The 20891-nt window shown below is 50.3% G+C and overlaps 1 protein-coding gene across 1 annotated transcript in view; it reads left to right on the forward strand.

The window, feature by feature from the left end:
* The first annotated feature begins 516 nt into the window (after window positions 1–516).
* LOC138296884 (solute carrier family 22 member 7-like) overlaps window positions 517–20891 on the forward strand; it is a 363385-nt gene continuing 343010 nt past the window's right edge. The window contains exon 1 of the mRNA XM_069236377.1: window positions 517–598. The gene's annotated coding sequence lies outside the window, so the exon portion shown is untranslated. The remainder of the gene's footprint in view (window positions 599–20891) is intronic.

Raw genomic sequence — 20891 nt, forward strand, 5'->3', positions numbered from 1 at the left:
AAACACTTAAGTAAAAATGATCCACTTGTAAAATTTCGTGAGGAGACTCAGCTGCCCAGGCTGAAGAGAGATGATGTACATTACAACAGATTATTTAAAAATTCTTTATTGTTCTATCAAAATATATATGTTTTGCGGCTCAGCCAATCCTATTTTGTGCACGTTCAGTGGTGCAATGTTATTTTATACATGCTTCCTGTACAAATAACGTTTATGCATGTGAATACTTATAAAAACTAGCTTGAAGCATATAAAATGTATTTATGTATTCACATTAAAAAATATTCCCACTAACATGTTGATTTAAATGCAATTCTACATGGGTGATAAACATACTGTTAATATAGACGATTCATTGCGGTACAAATATTTTTTTTCCTATTAGCCAGCTGCGGTCACATGCAATTTTGGGCAAGACCCAGGAATATATATAAAGAAATATATTCATTGGTACGTTACAATAAAAGGCATTGTTCTGGAATTCAAGCACTTGACTGGAGATAGGAGGATGGGGAGGGTGTCTGAGACACAAACACAACTTACTACCACTACACTTGACTAGACTTCTGGAGTTGGCGGGAACTCATCAGGCTTGGTGGTAAGACATGAATTTAAAGGTTTTTATTGAGTTTTGCTGCTTTTGTTTTTGGCACTAAGGACCTGACTCTCAAAGGCAAACCTAGACTTTTGTGTAAGTTTACTTTTTTTGCTGTTTACAAACTCTGATTTAATTATAAGTCTACAACTGGGGTACTCCGCAGCCGGGGAGGCAAACTCTCTGTAGAAAATAGTAGGCTTGCCACATCTTTTATGTGCAGAGTTCTCTGCCCTGACCATGGAATATTTGTGTAGTGGTAAACGTACGGTAACTCAGGATTTTGTGGTTTTATTTTATAAGGTAGATTGAATGCAAAGGTAGCCCTGAGGGGACTTGTGGTTTACTTTCAGTGGATGCTATTTATTTTTTCAAAATATAACAATTTTTTCAGAGTCAAATATTCGTTCCGGGCAAACAGGACATCTTTTTCAAGTACAAATATGTGTGTAGAAGTATATATGATGCAGCACTCTTTGTAATTTACAGCAGTATAGATGAACAAAGAGTCTTAAATGAGGCCTTTGTCAGAGTAGAAGGATGTCTGGCAGCCTCGGGTGTGTGTGGAATAGTTGCTATTTTTGCAATATTCTGTTTTCATAACGTTTGGCTCCTGGAGCACAATGTTTGTTTTCAGATAAGCAGAGACGATGAATGTTTGTGTTTGAAGAGATTCTGTGTTAATTTACACAAATGTTGCTTCGTCTAACCCGAGATCTTCCCTCCTGTGAGCACTTGGAATGAGTTGTCATGCACAGCAGGATAGTGAAAACCTTGTTTATTGCAGAAGTACAGAAGGGGTAGAGGGGACAGCTGTCAGGGCAGGGCATGGAACACACCTATATCACACATTGTGATGATGTCACTGCTTTCCATGCTCTTCCAGTGACATCACCACACGTCCTCCTTCATTAAATGAAACAAATTGTATTCTAAATAAAATCTTATAAAAGCTTTACATCCTATTAAATACATTTGCAGAAGTACAGAGAATCAGTAGAGGCTTGCGGGCCACGGAAGGGGAGGGGCTGGGAGGCACGGGGAAGGATGCAATAAACATTTAATTTTTTTTTTTTTTAAATCACTTACCTCCTCAGTCGCTCCTCTGTCCCTCGACGCTGCAGGTACAGGCTCCCAGCCTGCCCTGCGCCAATCTTGACGCTGCTCTGAGCAGCATCAGGATTGGCTGGGAGCGTCCACCCAGTTGCTGGGCTGGAGAGAGCCTAGAGCGCATGTGTGTTTGGCCAACCCGAGGGGTGCTGTAAAGGGGCAGTGTTGAGCACTCACCCTCAGTTCACGTCAACCCTGTGGGCCCACCCCTTTCAAAGTAAAAGATAATAAACATATTTTATTATTGTTTTCTTTAAAAGGTTTTGCAACTGCTCCTCTGCCCAAACGGAGTAGCCGCCACTGCAGAGAATACGTCTGTTACAAAAGGGGTGCAGAGAATAACTGTCATGGTAGTGCATGCAGCACACCTACATCACACATTCGACTGATGTCACTGCATTCCATGCTCTTTAAGTGACATCACCACAGCACTCATTGGGCCTGATTTACAAGGCCACCCGGAAAGGGCAGAAATGCACTGTATTCACAAGGTGCAGTGCATTTCTGTCCTCTCCCTCTGCACTGGCACACAAACTGCTGCCTAGCCTAGCACCAACGCAGGCACCCTTGCACCATGATGCAAGGATGCCTCCGTTGTGGGGATGATTGTTTTAGTGGAGGAAGGGACACCTTCCTGCACAAAAACGATCACATGAGATATTTTCCTCTTTCTATGTGTGCTGCAGAATACAGCACACATAGAAAGAGGAAAAAACAGGGAGAAATAAAGATATTTTTCCCCTTGCGTCGCTCTTACACCACCCCTGAGGCGGAGTAGCAATCTGAATCATTCCCAGACTTATAAGTCTGGGAATGCATCAGATTCCTTTGGGTTCCATGGGTGTTGTGTGGGAAGATCCCTAAGCAACACCCATGAAACACCCTTTTCATGCAGTGTTATGCGTGAAAGGGATCCATATTTACAAGGCCATGAAAAGCTAAGCAAGGTGGCTTTGCGTGGCCTTGTAAATATGGACTGAAGCACTGCACCACCGGAGTGTCAAAACAAATGATGCTCCCGTGGCGCAGTGCGCCGCAAGGGCCTCGTAAAGCAGGCCCTTTGTGTTTATCATTAACATTCAAAGATAAAAATATGTGTGTGTGCCTGCCTTTGTGTCTGACCTAGACTGTCTGTCTCAGTGGATGTTGTGACTGCACTGTTTGTCTTGGTGTCTAGCTCAGTTTACCTCAGTCTCTGTCTCATACCACCCCATCATAGATCTTCTAACAGCGCAGCCTGTCCTAGTTTGTCGCTGCATCAGTATACGTCTCACGCAGCTCCATCACACAGAATGCTGCAGCTCTGTCTGCCTTTGTGCCTGGCCTCGTCTGTCTGTCTCAGCATGTCTCAGGCCACTTTCTTGCACATGTTGGGGTGGCTCTCGTTCTGTGCCTGGCCTCATATCTCTATCGCAGTCCATCATAAATAGGGGTCAGAAGCCATCAGGGAATCATCTGAAATTCAAAAGCTGAAAGGATCAAGAAGTAAGGCTTCACATGGCATTGGTGCAAACACCACAGCATATAAAGTTTAGGGATGTTGTTAGAAGAAGACCTTTGTTTCAGACTAACTCAAGTCATAATCAAGAACCACCACCTCAAACTAATGGTTTGAGAAAGAGATGCTGTGGTTTTAAAATGTGGGTGGCTCGGGAGCACGCTAAGATAAAAAACACTGCTGAAAACCAAAAGGGTAGCCAGAAAACTGAAATACTCCCCGCTTTCAACCAAAGATCTGATGGCACCAAGCAAGTGAAGCAAGTGAGGCCTAATCTCCATAAAAGGGTTTCCTTCTCTCCTCTATCCATGTATTTATCCATTCATCCTTTCACTTGTCCATCCACCTGCTCATGTCCACATTTTCAGCCTTACATTCTGTCACCCATGCATTCTTTCATCCAGTGGATTTGCACTTTTATATTTATTCGGGCATAGGTCTACATTTTTTGTGGTTTTCGCGTTAACCTTGACCTACCTCGTCAATTAAAAGTATACATTGTTGAATTATCTTGTATTGTTCATATCCTGGTATTCTTGGTGCCAACATTAATTATTTTCTGTATTTATTCCTGGGGTCCTACATATGTTATTCTAATGGTTTCGCCCTGAAGTGGGGGGGACTCATTATCTGTTGGTTTTCCACAGAAACGTCCGTTGGCAAAAAAAATATAGATCACTAGCATTGGTGGTGGACCACAAAATGCCAAGTTGTGAACTTGAGTATCACAATTGAATTCGAAGCAATTGTAGCTATCCCTAAAAGTGCTTATACTGAATTACAAAGTGCTAACTAGGGACCACAATAATTGTCTACAATTACAAATTGTAGAGGCTAATTATTGTAACGCAGAAGGAATGATATTTTCATTGAAAGAGGTTGCCTTCAGAATCCGGCAACAAGAGGAATAGTAGTCATAATTTATAAATGTGTTTACATGTTACCAAATGTTCAGGCAGTCAACTATAACAGGTTTGAAAAGCTACATGTTTTTATGGTTTGCACAGTGTTTGAGTCTGTATGTATGGTGACAGAATGACTGAGTGTGATGAGCAAAGTGACTCCAGGTACACAAATGGTCTTGTTATCTGTGTATTATTTGTGGTTTCATGTGTAAAATTATTTTGTATAGATAATACCACACTACATGTACAATAAACAAGCATTTTGCATCATTTTATATTGTATGGTTTATATCTGTTTTTGGATTCAAGAATTCTTTATATGGTATAGTATATGAGGTTATTGAACCCAAATTCTATGTCATCAGGTGATGCAGTCCTTCTTTAAGTAATGTGTTTTGTTGCCTGGTAATTGCTCTCCTTATATATACAGGGGCCCTTTGGTACCTTGAGTAGACACTGATACTGCTCCTCTGGATGCTGCAATGGAGCAATTCTACATCAAAGTGATCTACCTGTTCATGAGACGGCAAAACTTTACTCCTCTATTTTTCAAAGACATCTGACCTTTACCCATCATGGTAAAATGGAAGAGGGTTGGAAATTATTCACCCCTGATTCTCAAAAGCCCCTAGTCCCGACAATCAAAGAGCCAAAGTCCTTTTCCATGACTCTAGCTCATGGAATGTTAACTCCCATTACAGCAGTAATGCTCAATTACTCCTGGTTTAAAAATCATAGCCTCCTGGAATGAGAAGGGTCAACTTGTTTATAAAGACAATGCAATGCAAGGGGCATATCTACGTGACTTGCTTTGTCAGAGGAGCAACACAAACACATTATATGGGACACAGCTGAACTGACCATTCAGTCATCTATGCTGCGCATGGTGGGCACCAGCTCTATTTAGGAAATTGAAAATTAGTGCGGTCCCCCTTTGTTATTCCGTCTCCTACTGAATCACCATTTGTCCAGTGGCAAATCCATTTTACTGCAGAGTTGCCCTCAAAAAGGCTCACAAACACACAGCCCCCCACAGAGCACTTCCAACAAAGAAAATAAACTCATTCAAGAGATTGCCTTGGTTCTCTGTTCAGCCGTGTAGTTTTGCTTCCAAATCCAACAGCTCTGATGTGTATTTTGATTTGCTCTCTGTATACAAATCTTTTATTGTGATCTGGGTTGATTACTGATCAGCCCTGTAATACAAATGTGCTATGACTCAGGGTTTATTTTTTATTTTTAATGTACCTACCTCTTTATATCTCTAGTTAAAAATGCCATAAATGTTGGGTATGATACTATGCCTAATGACAATGCTGTAACACACCTAATGTAAAAATCGCAACAAGCTGTGTAGTGTCCCTTGTTTATACTCAATCTGTGTTATTCAGTTTTTCTGGCCCCATAATGAGTTTGGCAGATGGTAAACTCTGTCTGCCAAACTCCCGACATCGTGGCCGCTGCCTACATGGAGATCTCCCCACAGGCGCTATTATGGGTTTCCTGCTAGGTCAATGAGCAGAAACCTAAGTTTCTGCCCGCCGGCTTAGCCGGAAACAGGCTACAGCATTGTCTCTGGCTCATAATCGAGCCAGCAGCAATGCTGTCGCCTGCAGGGTGCACCACACCCTCGCGATATTTACTGTCTTCCGAGCAGAGTGTGAACATTGTGAGGGTGCTGGCCAGGGGGGGCCCTGCATTGCCCATGCAAACTGCATGGGCAGTGCAGGGGTCCAGTGTGGCCCCCTGTACCTGCTCTCTGCCAGACGTTTCATGGCAGTAATACTGCCATGAAACCGCTGGCGGAGAACAAGATCGTAATCCCCAGGGCAGCACCGCTTGGAGAGCTGCCCTGATGGATTAGGTTCTCCTCCACCACCAGAGTGCCGGGATCCAAGATCATGGCACAATTTACGGTTCCCTTGCTGTCCGACTACCAAGGTTGAAATGTGACAGTTGGACCGCCGCATTGGTGCCGGTCCAGATCACCACCTTAAGACCACCACACTTGTAAAAGGCCCTAAGTCTTTAGTTATAGTGAATTTTTATATAACTATCTCACTATGTCTATATTAAGACAGGATATGTATTTTTGAATATTTTTATTAGGTGTTTTTTATTTAGATATGTCCTAATGGCAAAAAATGACATCAGAATGCACTTCACCCTAAATGGACAGATTTGCATTTCACATAATTATGTATATTATTGTATAATTTTGCTATAATTTCACATAATTACAAGAAATGTAATTACTCAAATTACGCATACCTCAATGTAGGAAAGTCCTCCTTTTTTGCCTGATCACCCCCACTCTTTTTGGATAGGTACTGGTGGTTACTTACTCTTGGCTGTGCCCTGGGTACTGCTAACCAGTCCCAGGGCCTGTGCTCTGTGTAAAATGGATATGCAAATTAGGCTAATTATAATTGGCTAAGTTAACCTACCTATAAATCCCTAGTATATGGTAGGGCATGTAGGTTTAGGGACCACAGCATAGGTGGTGCACACCTAGGTGCACTGCTGAGGTGCCCAGTGTCATTTTAAAAGCAAGCCTGCCTTGCTGGCTGCTTTTAAATTCAAGTTATATGCAAATTCGACTTTGGAATTAAAGGTACTTCCAAAGTCTTAAACTACCTTATTTTTACATATAAGTCACCCCTAAGGTGTGCCCTATGTGCCCCTAGGGCTGGGTGCCATGTAACTATAAGCAGGAACTTTATAAAAATAGATTTATAAGCCCTGGTGAGGTAAAAACAGCTAAATTCGTTTTTCCCTCATTGAAGTAAATGGCCTTCATAGGCTAAAATGGGCAGACTTTATTTTAAATGTTAAAGTCTCCTTAAATGTTACATACCAAGAATTTGGTATCAAATTAATTGTTGTAATAAATCCCACAACTTCCAGTTGTGGGATTTAATATAACTTGTTCAGGTAAAAAGTTTAGACTTTACCTAAAAAGTTGCCAATTCCAGCTCTGCATTGTTTTTGCTGCTGTGCTCTGATTGGCCAGCTCTAGTAGCTTGGCCAAGTGGCCTTGATGAGGTGTGAAGTGGCCTGGCTTCACACAAAGGAATGTGCTTGGGGGAGAGAATCTCCCCTCAGCAGATGGTGAGGCAGGAAGGGGGAGGGCTGCCAAACTGGTCTTCAAAGGCAGAGAAGGACATCTGGAGCACCCAGCAACACCCCCACATCCTGCAACCCCAGAGAATTAGGTGCCCCCTTGATTAGATTAGGAGAGAGCAGGAGAGGAGTGTGTTTATGATTTTTAGCCACACCAGTGGGTGGGCTCAGCCAGATGTAACCTCCAAAAATCAGATTCATCCATGTTGGATTTTTAGAGACTGTTGCTTTCTGGGATGGATTTTTGCCACACTTCCCAGGAAGTGGTCATCACAGGGGGACGACCCTGTCCCTGATTGGAGAACCAGGGCCCCCCTGCTTTTCACCCAGGAGCAAGGATAAAACTGGCAGACCTGCCCCCACACCTCAGATCCCCACCAAATTTCAAGAAAAAGGAACTAAAGGAGAAGAAGGGCGGCCCTGCTGGACCCCTGGCCTGCACCTGGAACCTGCACTCAGAAGGACTGCACCAGCTGCACACTTGGGCTTCACCACAAGAAGGACTTTGCCTGGCTTCAACTGGTTCAAGGAGGGACTCCCTGTTTGCTACAGGTTAAAAATTGCTATCCAGAGTCCCCCTGCACCAACTCCTGAAAAGTGACCAGCTGACCACTGTCCAGTGGCCAAAAAGGAGTTTGCGCCAGGTGCATTCTGGGAGTTGAAGTCCGCACCCCCCAAGGACCATCACAGAACTTCTGGACCCTTGGGGTGAGCTGTGGACCCCAAAAGAACCTTAAAAGAACATCTGGGTGAAGCCCCAGAAGTTTGGAGAAGATTTGAAAAATTTTGTAAAAAAGCTCCAGAGAGGGACCGACCCGCCGCGGAAATTCTAGCCGGCTTGCCTCAACCTCGACCCGGCCTGACTTCGTGGTTCGTCCCGGTAAAGAAAAACATCCGAAAAAGAGACTAAGTCCGAAGGTAAAAAGTTGACCGGGACCTCCCAGCCATCGTATCCGAGAAGGGCTCCACGGTCGTCGGATCAAGATCCAGGTTTACCCCGGTCGAAGGATTTTCATCTCGAAAAAACAACTAAGTCCGAAGGTAACTTTCACCACCGAGGAAACCCACATCGCGTATCTGGACAAGGGCTCCAGGAGGTCGGATTCAACTGGCAGGTTCGTTCCGGTGAAGAAAAACTTTGAAATAAAGACTAAGGGGGTGATTCTAACCCTGGCGGTCGGTGATAAAGCGGCGGCCAAACCGCCAACAGGCCGGCGGTAAAAAAAATGGAATTCTGACCCTGGCGGGAACCGCCAACACAGCCCGCCACATTAACACTCCGACCGCCACGGCGGTACAGACAAACAGCGCGGCGGTCACCGCCAACAGGCAGGCGGCAGACAATGTACCGCCCACAGTATCATAACTCACCAATCCGCCACCTTTTCCGGGGCGGGAGCCCCGCCGATAAAAACACGGCGGAAACAGACTACGAACGGGAAAACGCTCACCAAAACACACTCCACGAGTACGGAGGACAGCATGGAACCCGAATTAAACATCCTACCTGCTCTCGTCTACCTGCTCATCTACCACGAGTACGAACGCCGGCGCAGACGACAACGGTGAGGACTGCACCTACGACACACGGGAGGAAGGTTACGGGAACACACATATGCGACCCCCACCCCCCCAAACAATGTACAAACCAATGCAGAGCTACAATGCACAGTGACACCACCCAAACCCCCCTGAAAAATGCAAAGACATAATTAAATTGTGAAGAAAAATTTATATAAAAAATAGACTCTGATAAATATAGGTCAACTATGCAAAATATCCATACCAAAATTATACTATATACACTGCCATGGAGAACCGAGGCAATTAGTCCTCTACATCAAAATTAAATAGAACAGTCCGTGGGCCACAGTGTAGCGACACAAGGGCAAAGCCCACACAGGAGACCTGAGTCCTTTGGAGAGAACACTGCAGGGGCATCTGATGAAAAAACTACAGGCACCTCAGGGGGAAGGGAAGGGGGGGCACCACAGCCACATGAGTCCACGACGCCAGATCCACGAAGGGGCCACCATGCCCATTGATGTATCCTGGGGAGTGCAAAGCCACAGTCTCTCAAGTCTCTACAGTGGGTGGGTTGCCCACAGTGCCATCCTGGGGAGTGCAAAGCCACAGTCTCTCAAGTCCCTACAGTGGGTGGATTGCCCACTGTGCCATCCTGGGGAGTGCAAAGCCACAGTCTCTCAAGTCTCTACAGTGGGTGGATTGCCCACTGTGTAATCCTGGGGAGTGCAAAGCCACAGTCTCTCAAGTCTCTACAGTGGGTGGATTGCCCACTGTGCCATCCTGGGGAGTGCAAAGCCACAGTCTCTCAAGTCTCTACAGTGGGTGGGCTGCCCACTGTGCCATCCTGGGGAGTGCAAAGCCACAGTCCATCAGGTGGGTGACAGTCTACACTGGTCAAGGAGGAGGCATGGTGGGCACAGTGAACCATAAACAGTGCTTGACAGGAAGGGCCCAGCGGAGCGGTGCTTGAGACGGCGGTGCACAGCGGAGTGGTGCTTGACAGGAAGGGCCCAGCGGAGCAGTGCTTGACAGGAAGGGCCCAGCGGAGCGGTGCTTGAGACGGCGGGGCCCAGCGGAGCGGTGCTTGACAGGAAGGGCCCAGCGGAGCGGTGCTTGAGACGGCGGGGCCCAGCGGCGCAGTGCTTGACAGGAAGGGCCCAGCGGAGCGGTGCTTGACAGGAAGGGCCCAGCGGAGCGGTGCTTGAGACGGCGGGGCCCAGCGGAGCGGTGCTTGACAGGAAGGGCCCAGCGGAGCGGTGCTTGAGACAGCGGGGCCCTGTTCAGTGGTGCTCTTCTGCATGGCGGGGCCCTGTTCAGCGGTGCTCTTCTGCACGGCGGGCCCTGTTCAGCGGTGCCTATCTTCACGGCGGGGCCCTGTTCAGGGGTGCTCTTCTGCACGGCGGGCCCTGTTCAGCGGTGCCTATCTTCACAGCGGGGCCCTGTTCAGCGGTGCTCTTCTGCACGGCAGGCCCTCTTCAGCGGTGCTCTTCTGCACGGCGGGCCCTGTTCAGCGGTGCCTATCTTCACGGCGGGGCCCTCTTCAGCGGTGCTCTTCTGCACGGCGGGCCCTCTTCAGCGGTGCCGATCTTCACGGCGGGGCCCTGTTCAGCGGTGCTCTTCTGCACGGCGGGGCCCTGTTCAGCAGTGCTCTTCTGCACGGCGGGCCCTGTTCAGCGGTGCCTATCTTCACGGCGGGGCCCTCTTCAGCGGTGCTCTTCTGCACGGCGGGCCCTGTTCAGCGGTGCCTATCTTCACGGCGGGGCCCTGTTCAGCGGTGCTCTTCTGCACGGCGGGCCCTGTTCAGCGGTGCCTATCTTCACGGCGGGGCCCTCTTCAGCGGTGCTCTTCTGCACGGCGGGCCCTGTTCAGCGGTGCCTATCTTCACGGCGGGGCCCTGTTCAGCGGTGCTCTTCTGCACGGCGGGCCCTCTTCAGCGGTGCACATCCAGTAGGTCAAGGGAGCCAGACCTGGGCTGGACTCCCTGCTCAGTCGCCCTCCGACCATGATGTTTCTGGACCCTTCGGTGACGGAGTCCTGGGCCCTTTGGTGTCCTCCTTTACATCTGGGATGTGGCATGTGGGGCCCACCTGCTCCGTGCTCCTGCTGGCTGACTTCTCCGCCCTGCTGCCCTTTCGCTCCTTAGATGGGGCTCTCGGGCCCTTGCCTCCCCTAGATGTTGTGGCTGGTGAAGTGGGCAAACTTTGCTCCTTGGGGGCAGCCGTGTCAGTCCTCGCACGGGGGCCCTTTTGTTTCCTGGTCCTCTTGCCGGGGGGGGGCTGGATGTGTCCTTGCTGCTGATTGAGGTGTCACTGCTGGCAAAGGGTGGACTCCAGAACCCATGCACAACAGTGACACTCGAAGCTGGGCTGGTGGTGGCTGTGGTGCTCTTGGGACTCTTTGCAGATGGAGGGGGTAGGTCATCGGAGGGAAAGAGGTTAAGATTAGCCAGGAAAAGTTTTTTAGGGCCAAGGTAAAGGGTAGGAGAAGTGGTGATGGGAGTGGAGGAAGAGGATGTGGTTGTAGGAAAGTCAGGTGTGCTGTCATTGGGTGAAGGTGCTGGTGCTGTAGTCTGTCGTGAGGTGGATGTCTGTTGGGTGGGTGGCTGCCTGCGTTTGTGTGTCTTGGAAGAGGGGGTGACAGACACAGTGGGAGAGGACACAGGGGACGTGTAAATGGCAGTGGGGGTGGTGACTGCACACGTGCGGACTGTACAGGAGGGTGTGGTGGTGATGGAAGCACTGGCTGATGTTGGTGTGCATGCAGGTGTGAGTGTAGACGTCACAGGGAGGGAGGAGGGAGACGAGGAGGAGGGGGACACAGGGGTGGTAGTGACTGTTGGAATGTCTGCATCTGGGTGTTGCTTGGGTGAGTGTTTGTGGGATCTGTGGTGCTTGTGTCTGGATGAGCTGCCCTTGGGTGTTGAGGTGTTTGCAGGCTGGTCAGATGGTGTGGATGGGATAGGCTGAGGAACAGGAGACAGAGACAGGGTGGAGGCAGTCAGAAGAGGGAGGCTGGAAACAGGGACAATGGCTGCCGTCAGTGCTGAGGCCAGAGCAGTGAACGATCGTTGATGGGCAGCCTGACCCGAATGAATGCCCTCCAGGTAGGCATTGCTCCGATGCACCTCCCTTTCTACCCCCTGGATGGCATTCAAAAGGGTAGTCTGCCCAACAATGAGCGTCCTCACAAGGTCAATGAGCTCCGCACTGAGGGCAGCAGGGGTGACAGGGGCTGAGGTGCCTGGGGCGAAGGAGACGCCCGCCTTCCTGGGCGAGCGGGCACGGAGCGTAGGCTGAGGGGCTGCAGGGAGGGCGGGGCTGGTGCGCTGGGTGGCGGCTGTACCTGTAGAGGCGGGGGGCACGGATGTTGCCGCCACCGCTAGGGAGCACCCATCCGAGGACGTGTCTGTGTCGCTGGTCTCACCACCGGTCCCCGTTGTGGTGCTCCCCTCGCCCTCCGGATCACTGGTGCCCTCGGTGTCTGTTCCTGGGCCCACCGGGGCCTTGTGACTTGCAGCTCCCTCGTGCTCCGATGCCAATTCTCCTCCGCCTGATGATGCTAATGCACACATGCACAAGAAGATGAAGAAGAAGGGTGGGGGGAGAAAAAAGAAGACCAGGTTGAGTGCATGCAATGTCAACACCGTTGGCGGAGAGGACAGACACAGGAGCCTCATGCTCTAGGCCGCGCATTCGGGGTACACAACTCAGTACTTATGACTAGGACATACAGGTCAAGAGACGACGAACGCGCACATGTGTGAGGCTGGACCATCAATAGCTGTACTTGTCACCCTACAGAGGTGGGGGCCGGGAGCACAGGGCCATGCCTAAGGGAGAGGACTACACTACAGAAAGCGCCCTGGCCTAATGTCACCCACAACCCTCCTCCCCCACCCAGACGCCTCCACTGCGCAGAAAGATAGCAGAATGTGCTGATACTCACCCCCTTGTGTCTGCTGTGATGCTCTCAAGCGCCCATCCAAATCAGGGTAGGCCACCGCCAGGATCCGGGACATCAGGGGGGTCAGGGTACGACTGGCACCCCTCCTAGGTTGGGAGGCCATCCCCAGCAGTGACTCGGCGGTCTTCCTGGTCCCGTGGCGGATGTCCTCCCACCTCTTGCGGCAGTGGGTGCCCCGTCTGACGTGGACCCCCAGGGCCCGGACTTCCTTGGCGATGGCACGCCAAATCTTGACTTTCTGATGGGCGCTGACCTATGTGACATGTACAGGGTGGGAAGGAAACATTCATCAACTTACTGCATGTTAGATGTGATTGGCCCCCCCTCCCCAACCTTGCCATATGGCACATGCTCTCATCTGTCGTGCGTTGCACTCCTCATTCGCCCCCCACCCCACCAACATACATCCACCCCACTCCACACAGGCATCGCCCATTCCATGTGCACCCGGTGTACTTACCTGTTGGTCTGGAGGACCGTAGAGTAACGCATACTGGGGGAGGACCCCATCCACGAGCTTCTCCAACTCTTCAGACGTGAAGGCAGGGGCCCTTTCCCCAGTCGCAGCAGCCATTGTCACTTCCAGACCGAGGTCACAGCAGCACTTGCAGTATAGGTCCTCTCCTGTGGATGATCAGGTCTCGAGTGATTAACCAGATAGAAAATGGCGGTCACGCCCGCGGCGGTGCGTACCGCGGCGGTGCGTACCGCTACCGCCGGCGCACATCGTCATTGGCTCCTGAAACCCATAGGCTTCAATGTTAACCAATGCGGCTGCGTATAGCGGTCTCCGACCGCCTCCCGCCACGGTGTGCTCCGCCAGCGCATTGACCTCACATCCCATTGTCCCACTTCACAGGTCAGGCAGCCGCCATTTCAAGGGCCCACATGGCATAATTTCTACTGCGACACACAGGCCTAGGCCTTGCATTGCCACACATACACGCCTTTCAATACATAGATAACCGTGTGCTATGCAAGCTGTGGTGAACGTACCAGTGATTAGCTTGACTCTGTGCTCCATGTTGTCCTTCCTAGGCACCGTCCGCTGGGACTTGCGAGGAGAAGGATGAATCCTAGCGTGTACCGACCGCTGGTGGACCTGTCGACAATGGAAGAACGCCACATCATACTACGATACCGACTTGACCGTGCCACTATCCATGAACTGTGTGCCCAGCTGGAGCCAGCCCTGATGTCCCCCATCTGCCAACCCACAGGAATTCCCCCTCTGGTGCAGGTGCTGTCAGTCCTCCATTTTCTTGCAAGTGGCTCATTCCAGACAACAGTGGCCATGTCATCTGGAATGTCTCAGCCCATGTTTTCAAAAGTTTTGTCTAGAGTGTTGTCTGCCCTGACGAAACACATGCGGAGTTACATTATATTCCCTGAGGAGGTTGATTTGGCCACTGTGAAGGGTGATTTTTATGCCCTTGGACATATTCCCAACATAATTGGTGCCATTGATGGGACCCATGTGGCCTTAGTCCCCCCAAAAGACGATGAGCAGGTGTACAGAAACAGGAAAAGTTACCATTCTATGAACGTCCAGGTGGTCTGTTTGGCTGACCAGTACATCTCCCATGTGAATGCCATGTTCCCTGGTTCAGTGCATGACGCGTATGTGATGCGTAATAGCAGCATCCCTTATGTGATGGAACAGCTACAGAGACAACGTGTGTGGCTAATAGGTGACTCTGGTTACCCCAACCTGCCTTGGCTATTGACCCCAGTGAGGAATCCCCGGACCAGGGCAGAGGAACGGTACAATGAGGCCCATGGGCGAACTAGGAGGATCATAGAAAGGACCTTCGGCCTCCTGAAGGCCAGGTTTAGGTGCCTGCATATGACAGGGGGATCCCTGATGTACTCACCAAAGAAGGTGTGCCAGATCATCGTGGCCTGCTGTATGCTTCACAATCTAGCATTGCGACGTCAGGTGCCTTTCCTGCAGGAGGATGGTCCAGATGGTGGTGTTGAAGCAGCTGTGGAGCCTGCGGAGAGTGAAGAGGAGGAAGACTCAGAGGACGACACAGACAACAGGGACAGAGTTATCCAACAGTATTTTCAGTAGCACACAGGTAAGAATCACCCACGCCATTTTACTTTTCCTGAAAGCCTCCTGCTTCTCAAATTTGTCTATGACCCCCCAGTTCTTTTAAACTGATGTTTGATTTTCCCTTCCCTTTTCAGTGCTGTATGACCCACTGCGTGACTTCTGCTTGGTTAGCCCATGGACTAATGCTTATTGATCTCGGTATGTGTTCAGCACAAAGTTAACAGAACATAATTGATCTGTAATGTGTTATACATTTGTAAATAATACAGCCTGACTCCTGATTGATTTCAGTGCATTGAGTGATTTATTTTTTGTGCTAGATAATGGTACATGATATTAACACGGTGATGGGTGGGGGTGGAGTAATGTCCATGGCAGAGTCCAGTTCTCAGTCTCACAGGTGCATTGTCCATATGCCTGTGGAAGGATGGAGCAGGGGCAGTTCAAGGTTGGACAGGGTGGTAATGTGGGACAGTGGGATGACTTCAGGGGGTATCTCATGCTGGCGGGGGTCTTGACATCCTACTCTGTCTTTTTTTTGGATCTCAGGCTCCTCTTGCGGGGTGGTTGTTCTTCAGCAGGAGGTGGGGTTCTGGTGGCCTGTCGTTGTGGTGGGGCCTCCTGTCCACTAGCGCCGGCGGAGGTGGTAGGCTGTTCCTGGTCCGGGATAGTGACAGGGGCCCTGTGTGGTGCCACATGGTCCCGTAACGTGTCTTCTATCCGGTTGAGGGCCTGGACTATGCTCCCCATAGCGGTAGAGATGTTGGTGAGTTGATTGGTGAACCCCATGTAGCGTTCCTCCTGCTGTGCCTGGATCTCCTGGAACCTGGCCAGTACAGTCGCCATCGTCTCTTGGGAGTGGTGGTAGGCTGCCATGATGGTGGTGAGGGCCTCTTGGAGAGTGGGTTCCCTGGGCCTCTCCTCCCCCCCCTGTCGCACAGCAGCCCTCCGAGTTGCCCTGTTTCCCCCGGCCTCTGTCCCCTGGACGGTGTGCCCACTACCACTGCCCCCAGGTCCCTGTTGTTGTTGGGGTGGTGGGTTAGCCTGGGTGCCCTGTAGTGGCAGACACACCGCTGATTGACCTGTCCTAGAGACAGAGGCATGGGCCCGCTGGGTGGGAGCTGTGCTGTTGTTCCCAGAGGGGGTTGGGTCTGCTGTGGCCTGTGTGTGGGGAACCGACTGTCCAGAGGTCCCCGATGGTCCGGGCTGGTCATCAGGTTCCAGGTCGACAGAGCTGCTGTCATCACTGGGGGCCTCTTCCGGGGGGGGGGGGATGGACATTTCTGGACCCTCCTGGCCGGTGTGTTGGCGTTCGGGTCCTGCATGGGGTAAGAGAGTATGGTTATTGTTTCTGTGTGTGCTATTGCATGCGATTTATGGGTGCCCTTGTCCCCCAGTGCTGTCATTCCCTTGGGGGAGGTGTTGTGGGGGTGTTTGGGGGGGGGGTATGTGCAGTGGTCATGCTTAGGTGATGGTTGTCCATAGTTTGTGGTGGCATGCAGGGGTTGCTGTTGGGTGGGTTGTGCTGGAGAGACATTCTCAGGGAGGATGTGTGATGGGGGCTTGGGGGTGAGGGTGGTGGTGGGGGTTAGCATGCTGGGGGGGGGTGAAGTAGTTGAGATTGTACTTACCAGAGTCCATTCCTCCGTGTACTCCAGCGAGGCCATCAGGATGCAGGATGTTTAGTACCTCTTGCTCCCATGCTGTGAATTCGGGTGGAGTGGGTGGGGGTCCCCCGCCAGTCTTCTGCACTGCGATGTTGTGTCGCGAGACCATCGAGCGCACCTTTCCCCGTAAGTCGTTCCAGCGTTTGCGGATGTCGTCTCGATTTCTGGGATGCTGTCCCACCGCGTTGACCCTGTCCACGATCCGCTGCCATAGCTCCGCCTTCCTGGCTATAGTGGTGTGCTGCACCTGTGAGCCGAAGAGCTGGGGTTCAACTCTTATGATTTCCTCCACCATGACCTGGAGTTCTTGGTCCGAAAAGCGTGGGTGCCTTTGGGGTAACATTGGGTGGTGTGGATGAGGTGTGGGGTGGTGTATATGGTGATGAGTGTGTTGGTGTGTGGTGCTTTGTGCTTCTATGTGGTGTGTGATGGTGTAGTGTGCCTCTGTGTGATGTAGCTCTCTATTCTGTGATGTGTCTCTCTCTCCTTCGTCTCTGATCTTCGGTCGTAGGGGTTTGTGGGTGATGTGGGTGTGTGTTTTATAGTTGATTGGATGTGTGGGAGTGTTGCTTGTATGTGTGTCAGGTGTGTGTATTTCAAATTGTCCAATGTGGCTGTGTTTTGTATGGGTGTGTGTATTTTGAGCGCTGCGGTGTGTACCGCCAATGGAATACCGCGGTTGAAAGACCGCCGCGTGGATTCGTGGGTCAGAATGGCATGGGCATGTTTGTGTTGGCGTGGCGGTGGAGGTTTGGTCATCTCCAGTTTTCCGCGGCCCGCTGATGAGGCGGCCTTCCTTGGATGTCGGGTTTTTGGAGGTTTCACAGTTGGTGGTCAGAATGACCGTGGCGGTTTACCGCGGCCGCGGCGGTAGAATGGCGGAGTTCTGACCAGCGGTATAGGCCTTTTACCGCCGAGGTCAGAATGACCCCCTAAGTCAGAAGGTAACTTTTTAACCGAGGCCTCCCGCGACTTGTAGCCGAGCAGGGCTCCATCGCGGTCGGCCTGAAACTTTGACTTTGCCCCGGTCGAGGTGCAACCAGATGACCCGATTGGCGCTTTTTGTTTCTAAGCGCTAGAAAAGTAATAATTCTTTAAAAATTCATATCTCCGGTTCCCTTTATCCGATTTTATTCATTTTTGTGTCAATTTAAAGATAAAAATATAAACTATTTTTATAAATTGGTTTTGGATTTTTGAACTGTTTCCTGTGTTTTATTTAATTACTGTTTTGTGATATTTGAATGCTTTACACACTGTCTCCTAAGTTAAGCCTTGACGCTCGTTGCCAAGCTACCAAGGGTTGAGCTGGGATTAATTTACTGAGACCTAACTGTACCTAGGTGGAGGTTAGTGGCTTGTTGCTAGGTGTAGGTACCTACCTGCCCTTACCAATAACCCATTTTCCAACATTTTTGGTGGCAGCGGTGGGATCCTGTACTTGTGTTCAGTATCACGTTACAGTTTTAAGTAAAACAAATTAAAAATCCTTTAAATTGTCTTAGTGCAAAAAAAAAAAAATTAAATTTTTTTTACTTTTTTTATTTTTATTCATTTGGATTAATTTCAATTATTGAATTTTTGTAATTTTTCTAAATTATTGTTTCCAATTTTTGCAAAAAGTTTTTGTTGACACAAAACTAGGGAACCATGGAGCTTGATCTGGCTAGCCTACCCACACTGACAGTAGTCCAGCTTAGGGGGTTGTGTATTAAAAGAGGGTTGCCTGCAACCACTGATCTCAGGAAGCAAATCCTGATCAAATCCCTGACAGCAATGGCTGAGGCCCAAGAGGTAGAGTCAGAAGAAGCTCCAGAGGAGGGAGAAAGAAGGGAGGATGCTAGCTCTAACCACTCAGGGGAGGGAAGGCATCTGAGCCTCAGTGAGGATGAGGAAGAACGGTCCTCAGTAGATACAGTCACTAGGTGCAGACCCAAAGCTAGTGGTAGGAAGGGGGTCCCTTCAGGAGGAGAGAACCCATCCATCAGAGAAAGAGAGCTGGAGGCCCAGCTAGCATACATAGCTTTGGAAGCAGAGAACCTGGCCCTAGAAAAGAAAAAGTGGGCAAGCAAAGAGAAAAGAGATGGTGGCAGCGATAAAGAGGCTGAGGTGTCCCTGGGTGGGGGTTTTGCCCCCAGATTACCCAAAGGGGTGGTTCCTGCCTATGTAGAGGGGGATGACATAGATAAGTGGCTGGGGGCCTTTGAGAGGGCCCTCCAGATGAGGAAAGTCAAGCCTCAGTACTGGGGTTCACTTCTTTGGGAGTTAGTTCCCAACTCTGGGAGGGATAGGCTCCTAACCATGAGTGGGGAGGATGCAGACTCATACCCCAGTATGAAGAGTTGCTTGACTAAAAAGTTTTGTCTGACCCCAGAGCAGTATAGGCTCAAGTTTAGGGACACCCAAAAGACAAGCACCCAGTCCTGGGTGGACTTTGTGGACATTTCAGTAAAGGCACTGGAGGGCTGGATACAGGGCAACTGGGTAAGTACCTTTGAGGGGCTGTACAATTTGATTATAAGGGAGCACCTTCTAACTAATTGTGTCCAAGAGAGGCTCCGCCAGTATCTAGTAGACTCTAGGTTGACCAACCCCAGAGAGCTGGGTGAGGCAGCAGATGACTGGTTAAGAACTAGGGTTAACCAGAAACCCCCAGGGGGTGATCAGAAAAAGGGAGGACATGGTTCTTCTCAGGGGAAGAACCAGGGGAAAGATGACAAAAAACCCAAGGAGTCCTCACAAGAGTCCCCAAAAACTTCTCAGGGAGGGGGAGCCCCGAGCCAATTCACTTTTAATGGGAAAGGGTATCAGGGAAAGAATTATGATCCTGCTAAAGCAGGAAGGTTTCAGGAGCTTGCTAAGGCCGGCAAGTGTTTTGATTGTCATCAACCTGGACATAAAAGAGGAGATGCTATCTGCTCCAAGAAGCCCCCCACTGGTGGGCAATCCCAGGGGATTGCTAGTGTAGGGTTGGGGGTGGAAGTTGGCCCAGGGGTGGAATCAGGGTACACTGAGGTCACCTTAGTATCCGTGGGTGGGGTGGACATTGCAACTATGGCCACCTTACCTCCCATCATGGAGAGGTATAGGCAGAGGCCTAAAGTCAATGGGACTGAAGTGGAAGCTCTGAGAGATACAGGAGCCAGTGTGACAATGGTCACAGAAAAGCTGGTTTCTCCAGAGCAGGTCTTACCTGGTGTCTTCCACCGGGTGACTTATGCAGATAGCAGAACCAAACTCCATCCCATGGCTATGGTGAGTCTGGAATGGGGAGGTGTGACTGGCCCTAAAAAGGTAGCTGTAGCTCCTGCCCTCCCAGTAGAGTGTCTGCTGGGAAATGATCTTGAAGCATCTGAATGGTCAGAAGTGGAGAGAAGGGTCCATGCACAGATGCTGGACCTCCCTGAATGGGTGTGTGCTGTGACCAGGTCACAGGCAGCACAACAGGGAAATGCTGGACACTTGGGCCCTGGAACAATGCGCCAAGCCTCCAAGAAAAAGAGAAAGGGCACTGGGTCTGGATTGCCAGCCCCAACAAGTACAGAGGGTCAGGAAGAATCCAACCCTGAGGGGGAGGATCTGAACTCTGAGGGAGGGACACTTTCACTGCAAACTATGCCTGATTTGGCAGAACTGCAAGGGGCAGGTGGGCCCACCAGAGAAGATTTGTGCCAGGGACAAAGAGAGTGTCCCACTCTTGAGGGCCTGAGGCAGACTGCTGCCAGGCAAGAACAAGGGGATACCAGTGGGACCCACAAGGTTTACTGGGAGGATGGAGTTCTCTACACTGAGGCAAGGGCCCTCAAACCAGGGGCTACTAGGAGAGTAGTGGTCCCCCAGAAGTATAGAGAATTCCTCCTTACCTTAAACCATGATATCCCCTTAGCTGGTCATTTGGGACAGACCAAGACCTGGAACAGGCTGGTCAACCATTTTTATTGGCCCCAAATGTCAGAAAAAGTCAGGGAGTTTTGCAGCTCCTGTGTCACCTGTCAAGCCAGTGGCAAGACAGGAGGCAAACCAAAGGCTCCCCTGATACCACTGCCAGTGGTTGGGACTCCCTTTGAGCGGGTGGGGATTGACATTGTTGGTCCCCTAGACCCACCAACTGCTTCAGGTAACAGGTACATTGTGGTGGTAGTGGACCATGCCACCAGGTAGCCTGAGGCAATACCCCTCCGGACAGTCACTGCTCCCACAGTGGCTAGGGCCCTACTTGGTGTGTTCACCAGAGTGGGATTCCCAAAGGAGGTGGTCTCAGATAGGGGCACAAACTTTATGTCAGCCTATCTGAAAGCCAGGTGGGATGAGTGTGGTGTTACTTATAAGTTCACCACCCCCTACCAACCACAGACCAATGGTCTCGTGGAAAGATTTAATAAGACCCTGAAGGGCATGATCATGGGTTTGTCTGACAAACTCAGGAGGAGATGGGATGTCCTCC

This window comes from Pleurodeles waltl, chromosome 5 (genome assembly GCF_031143425.1).
Source record: "Pleurodeles waltl isolate 20211129_DDA chromosome 5, aPleWal1.hap1.20221129, whole genome shotgun sequence".
In the NCBI taxonomy this organism is placed as follows: domain Eukaryota; kingdom Metazoa; phylum Chordata; class Amphibia; order Caudata; family Salamandridae; genus Pleurodeles; species Pleurodeles waltl.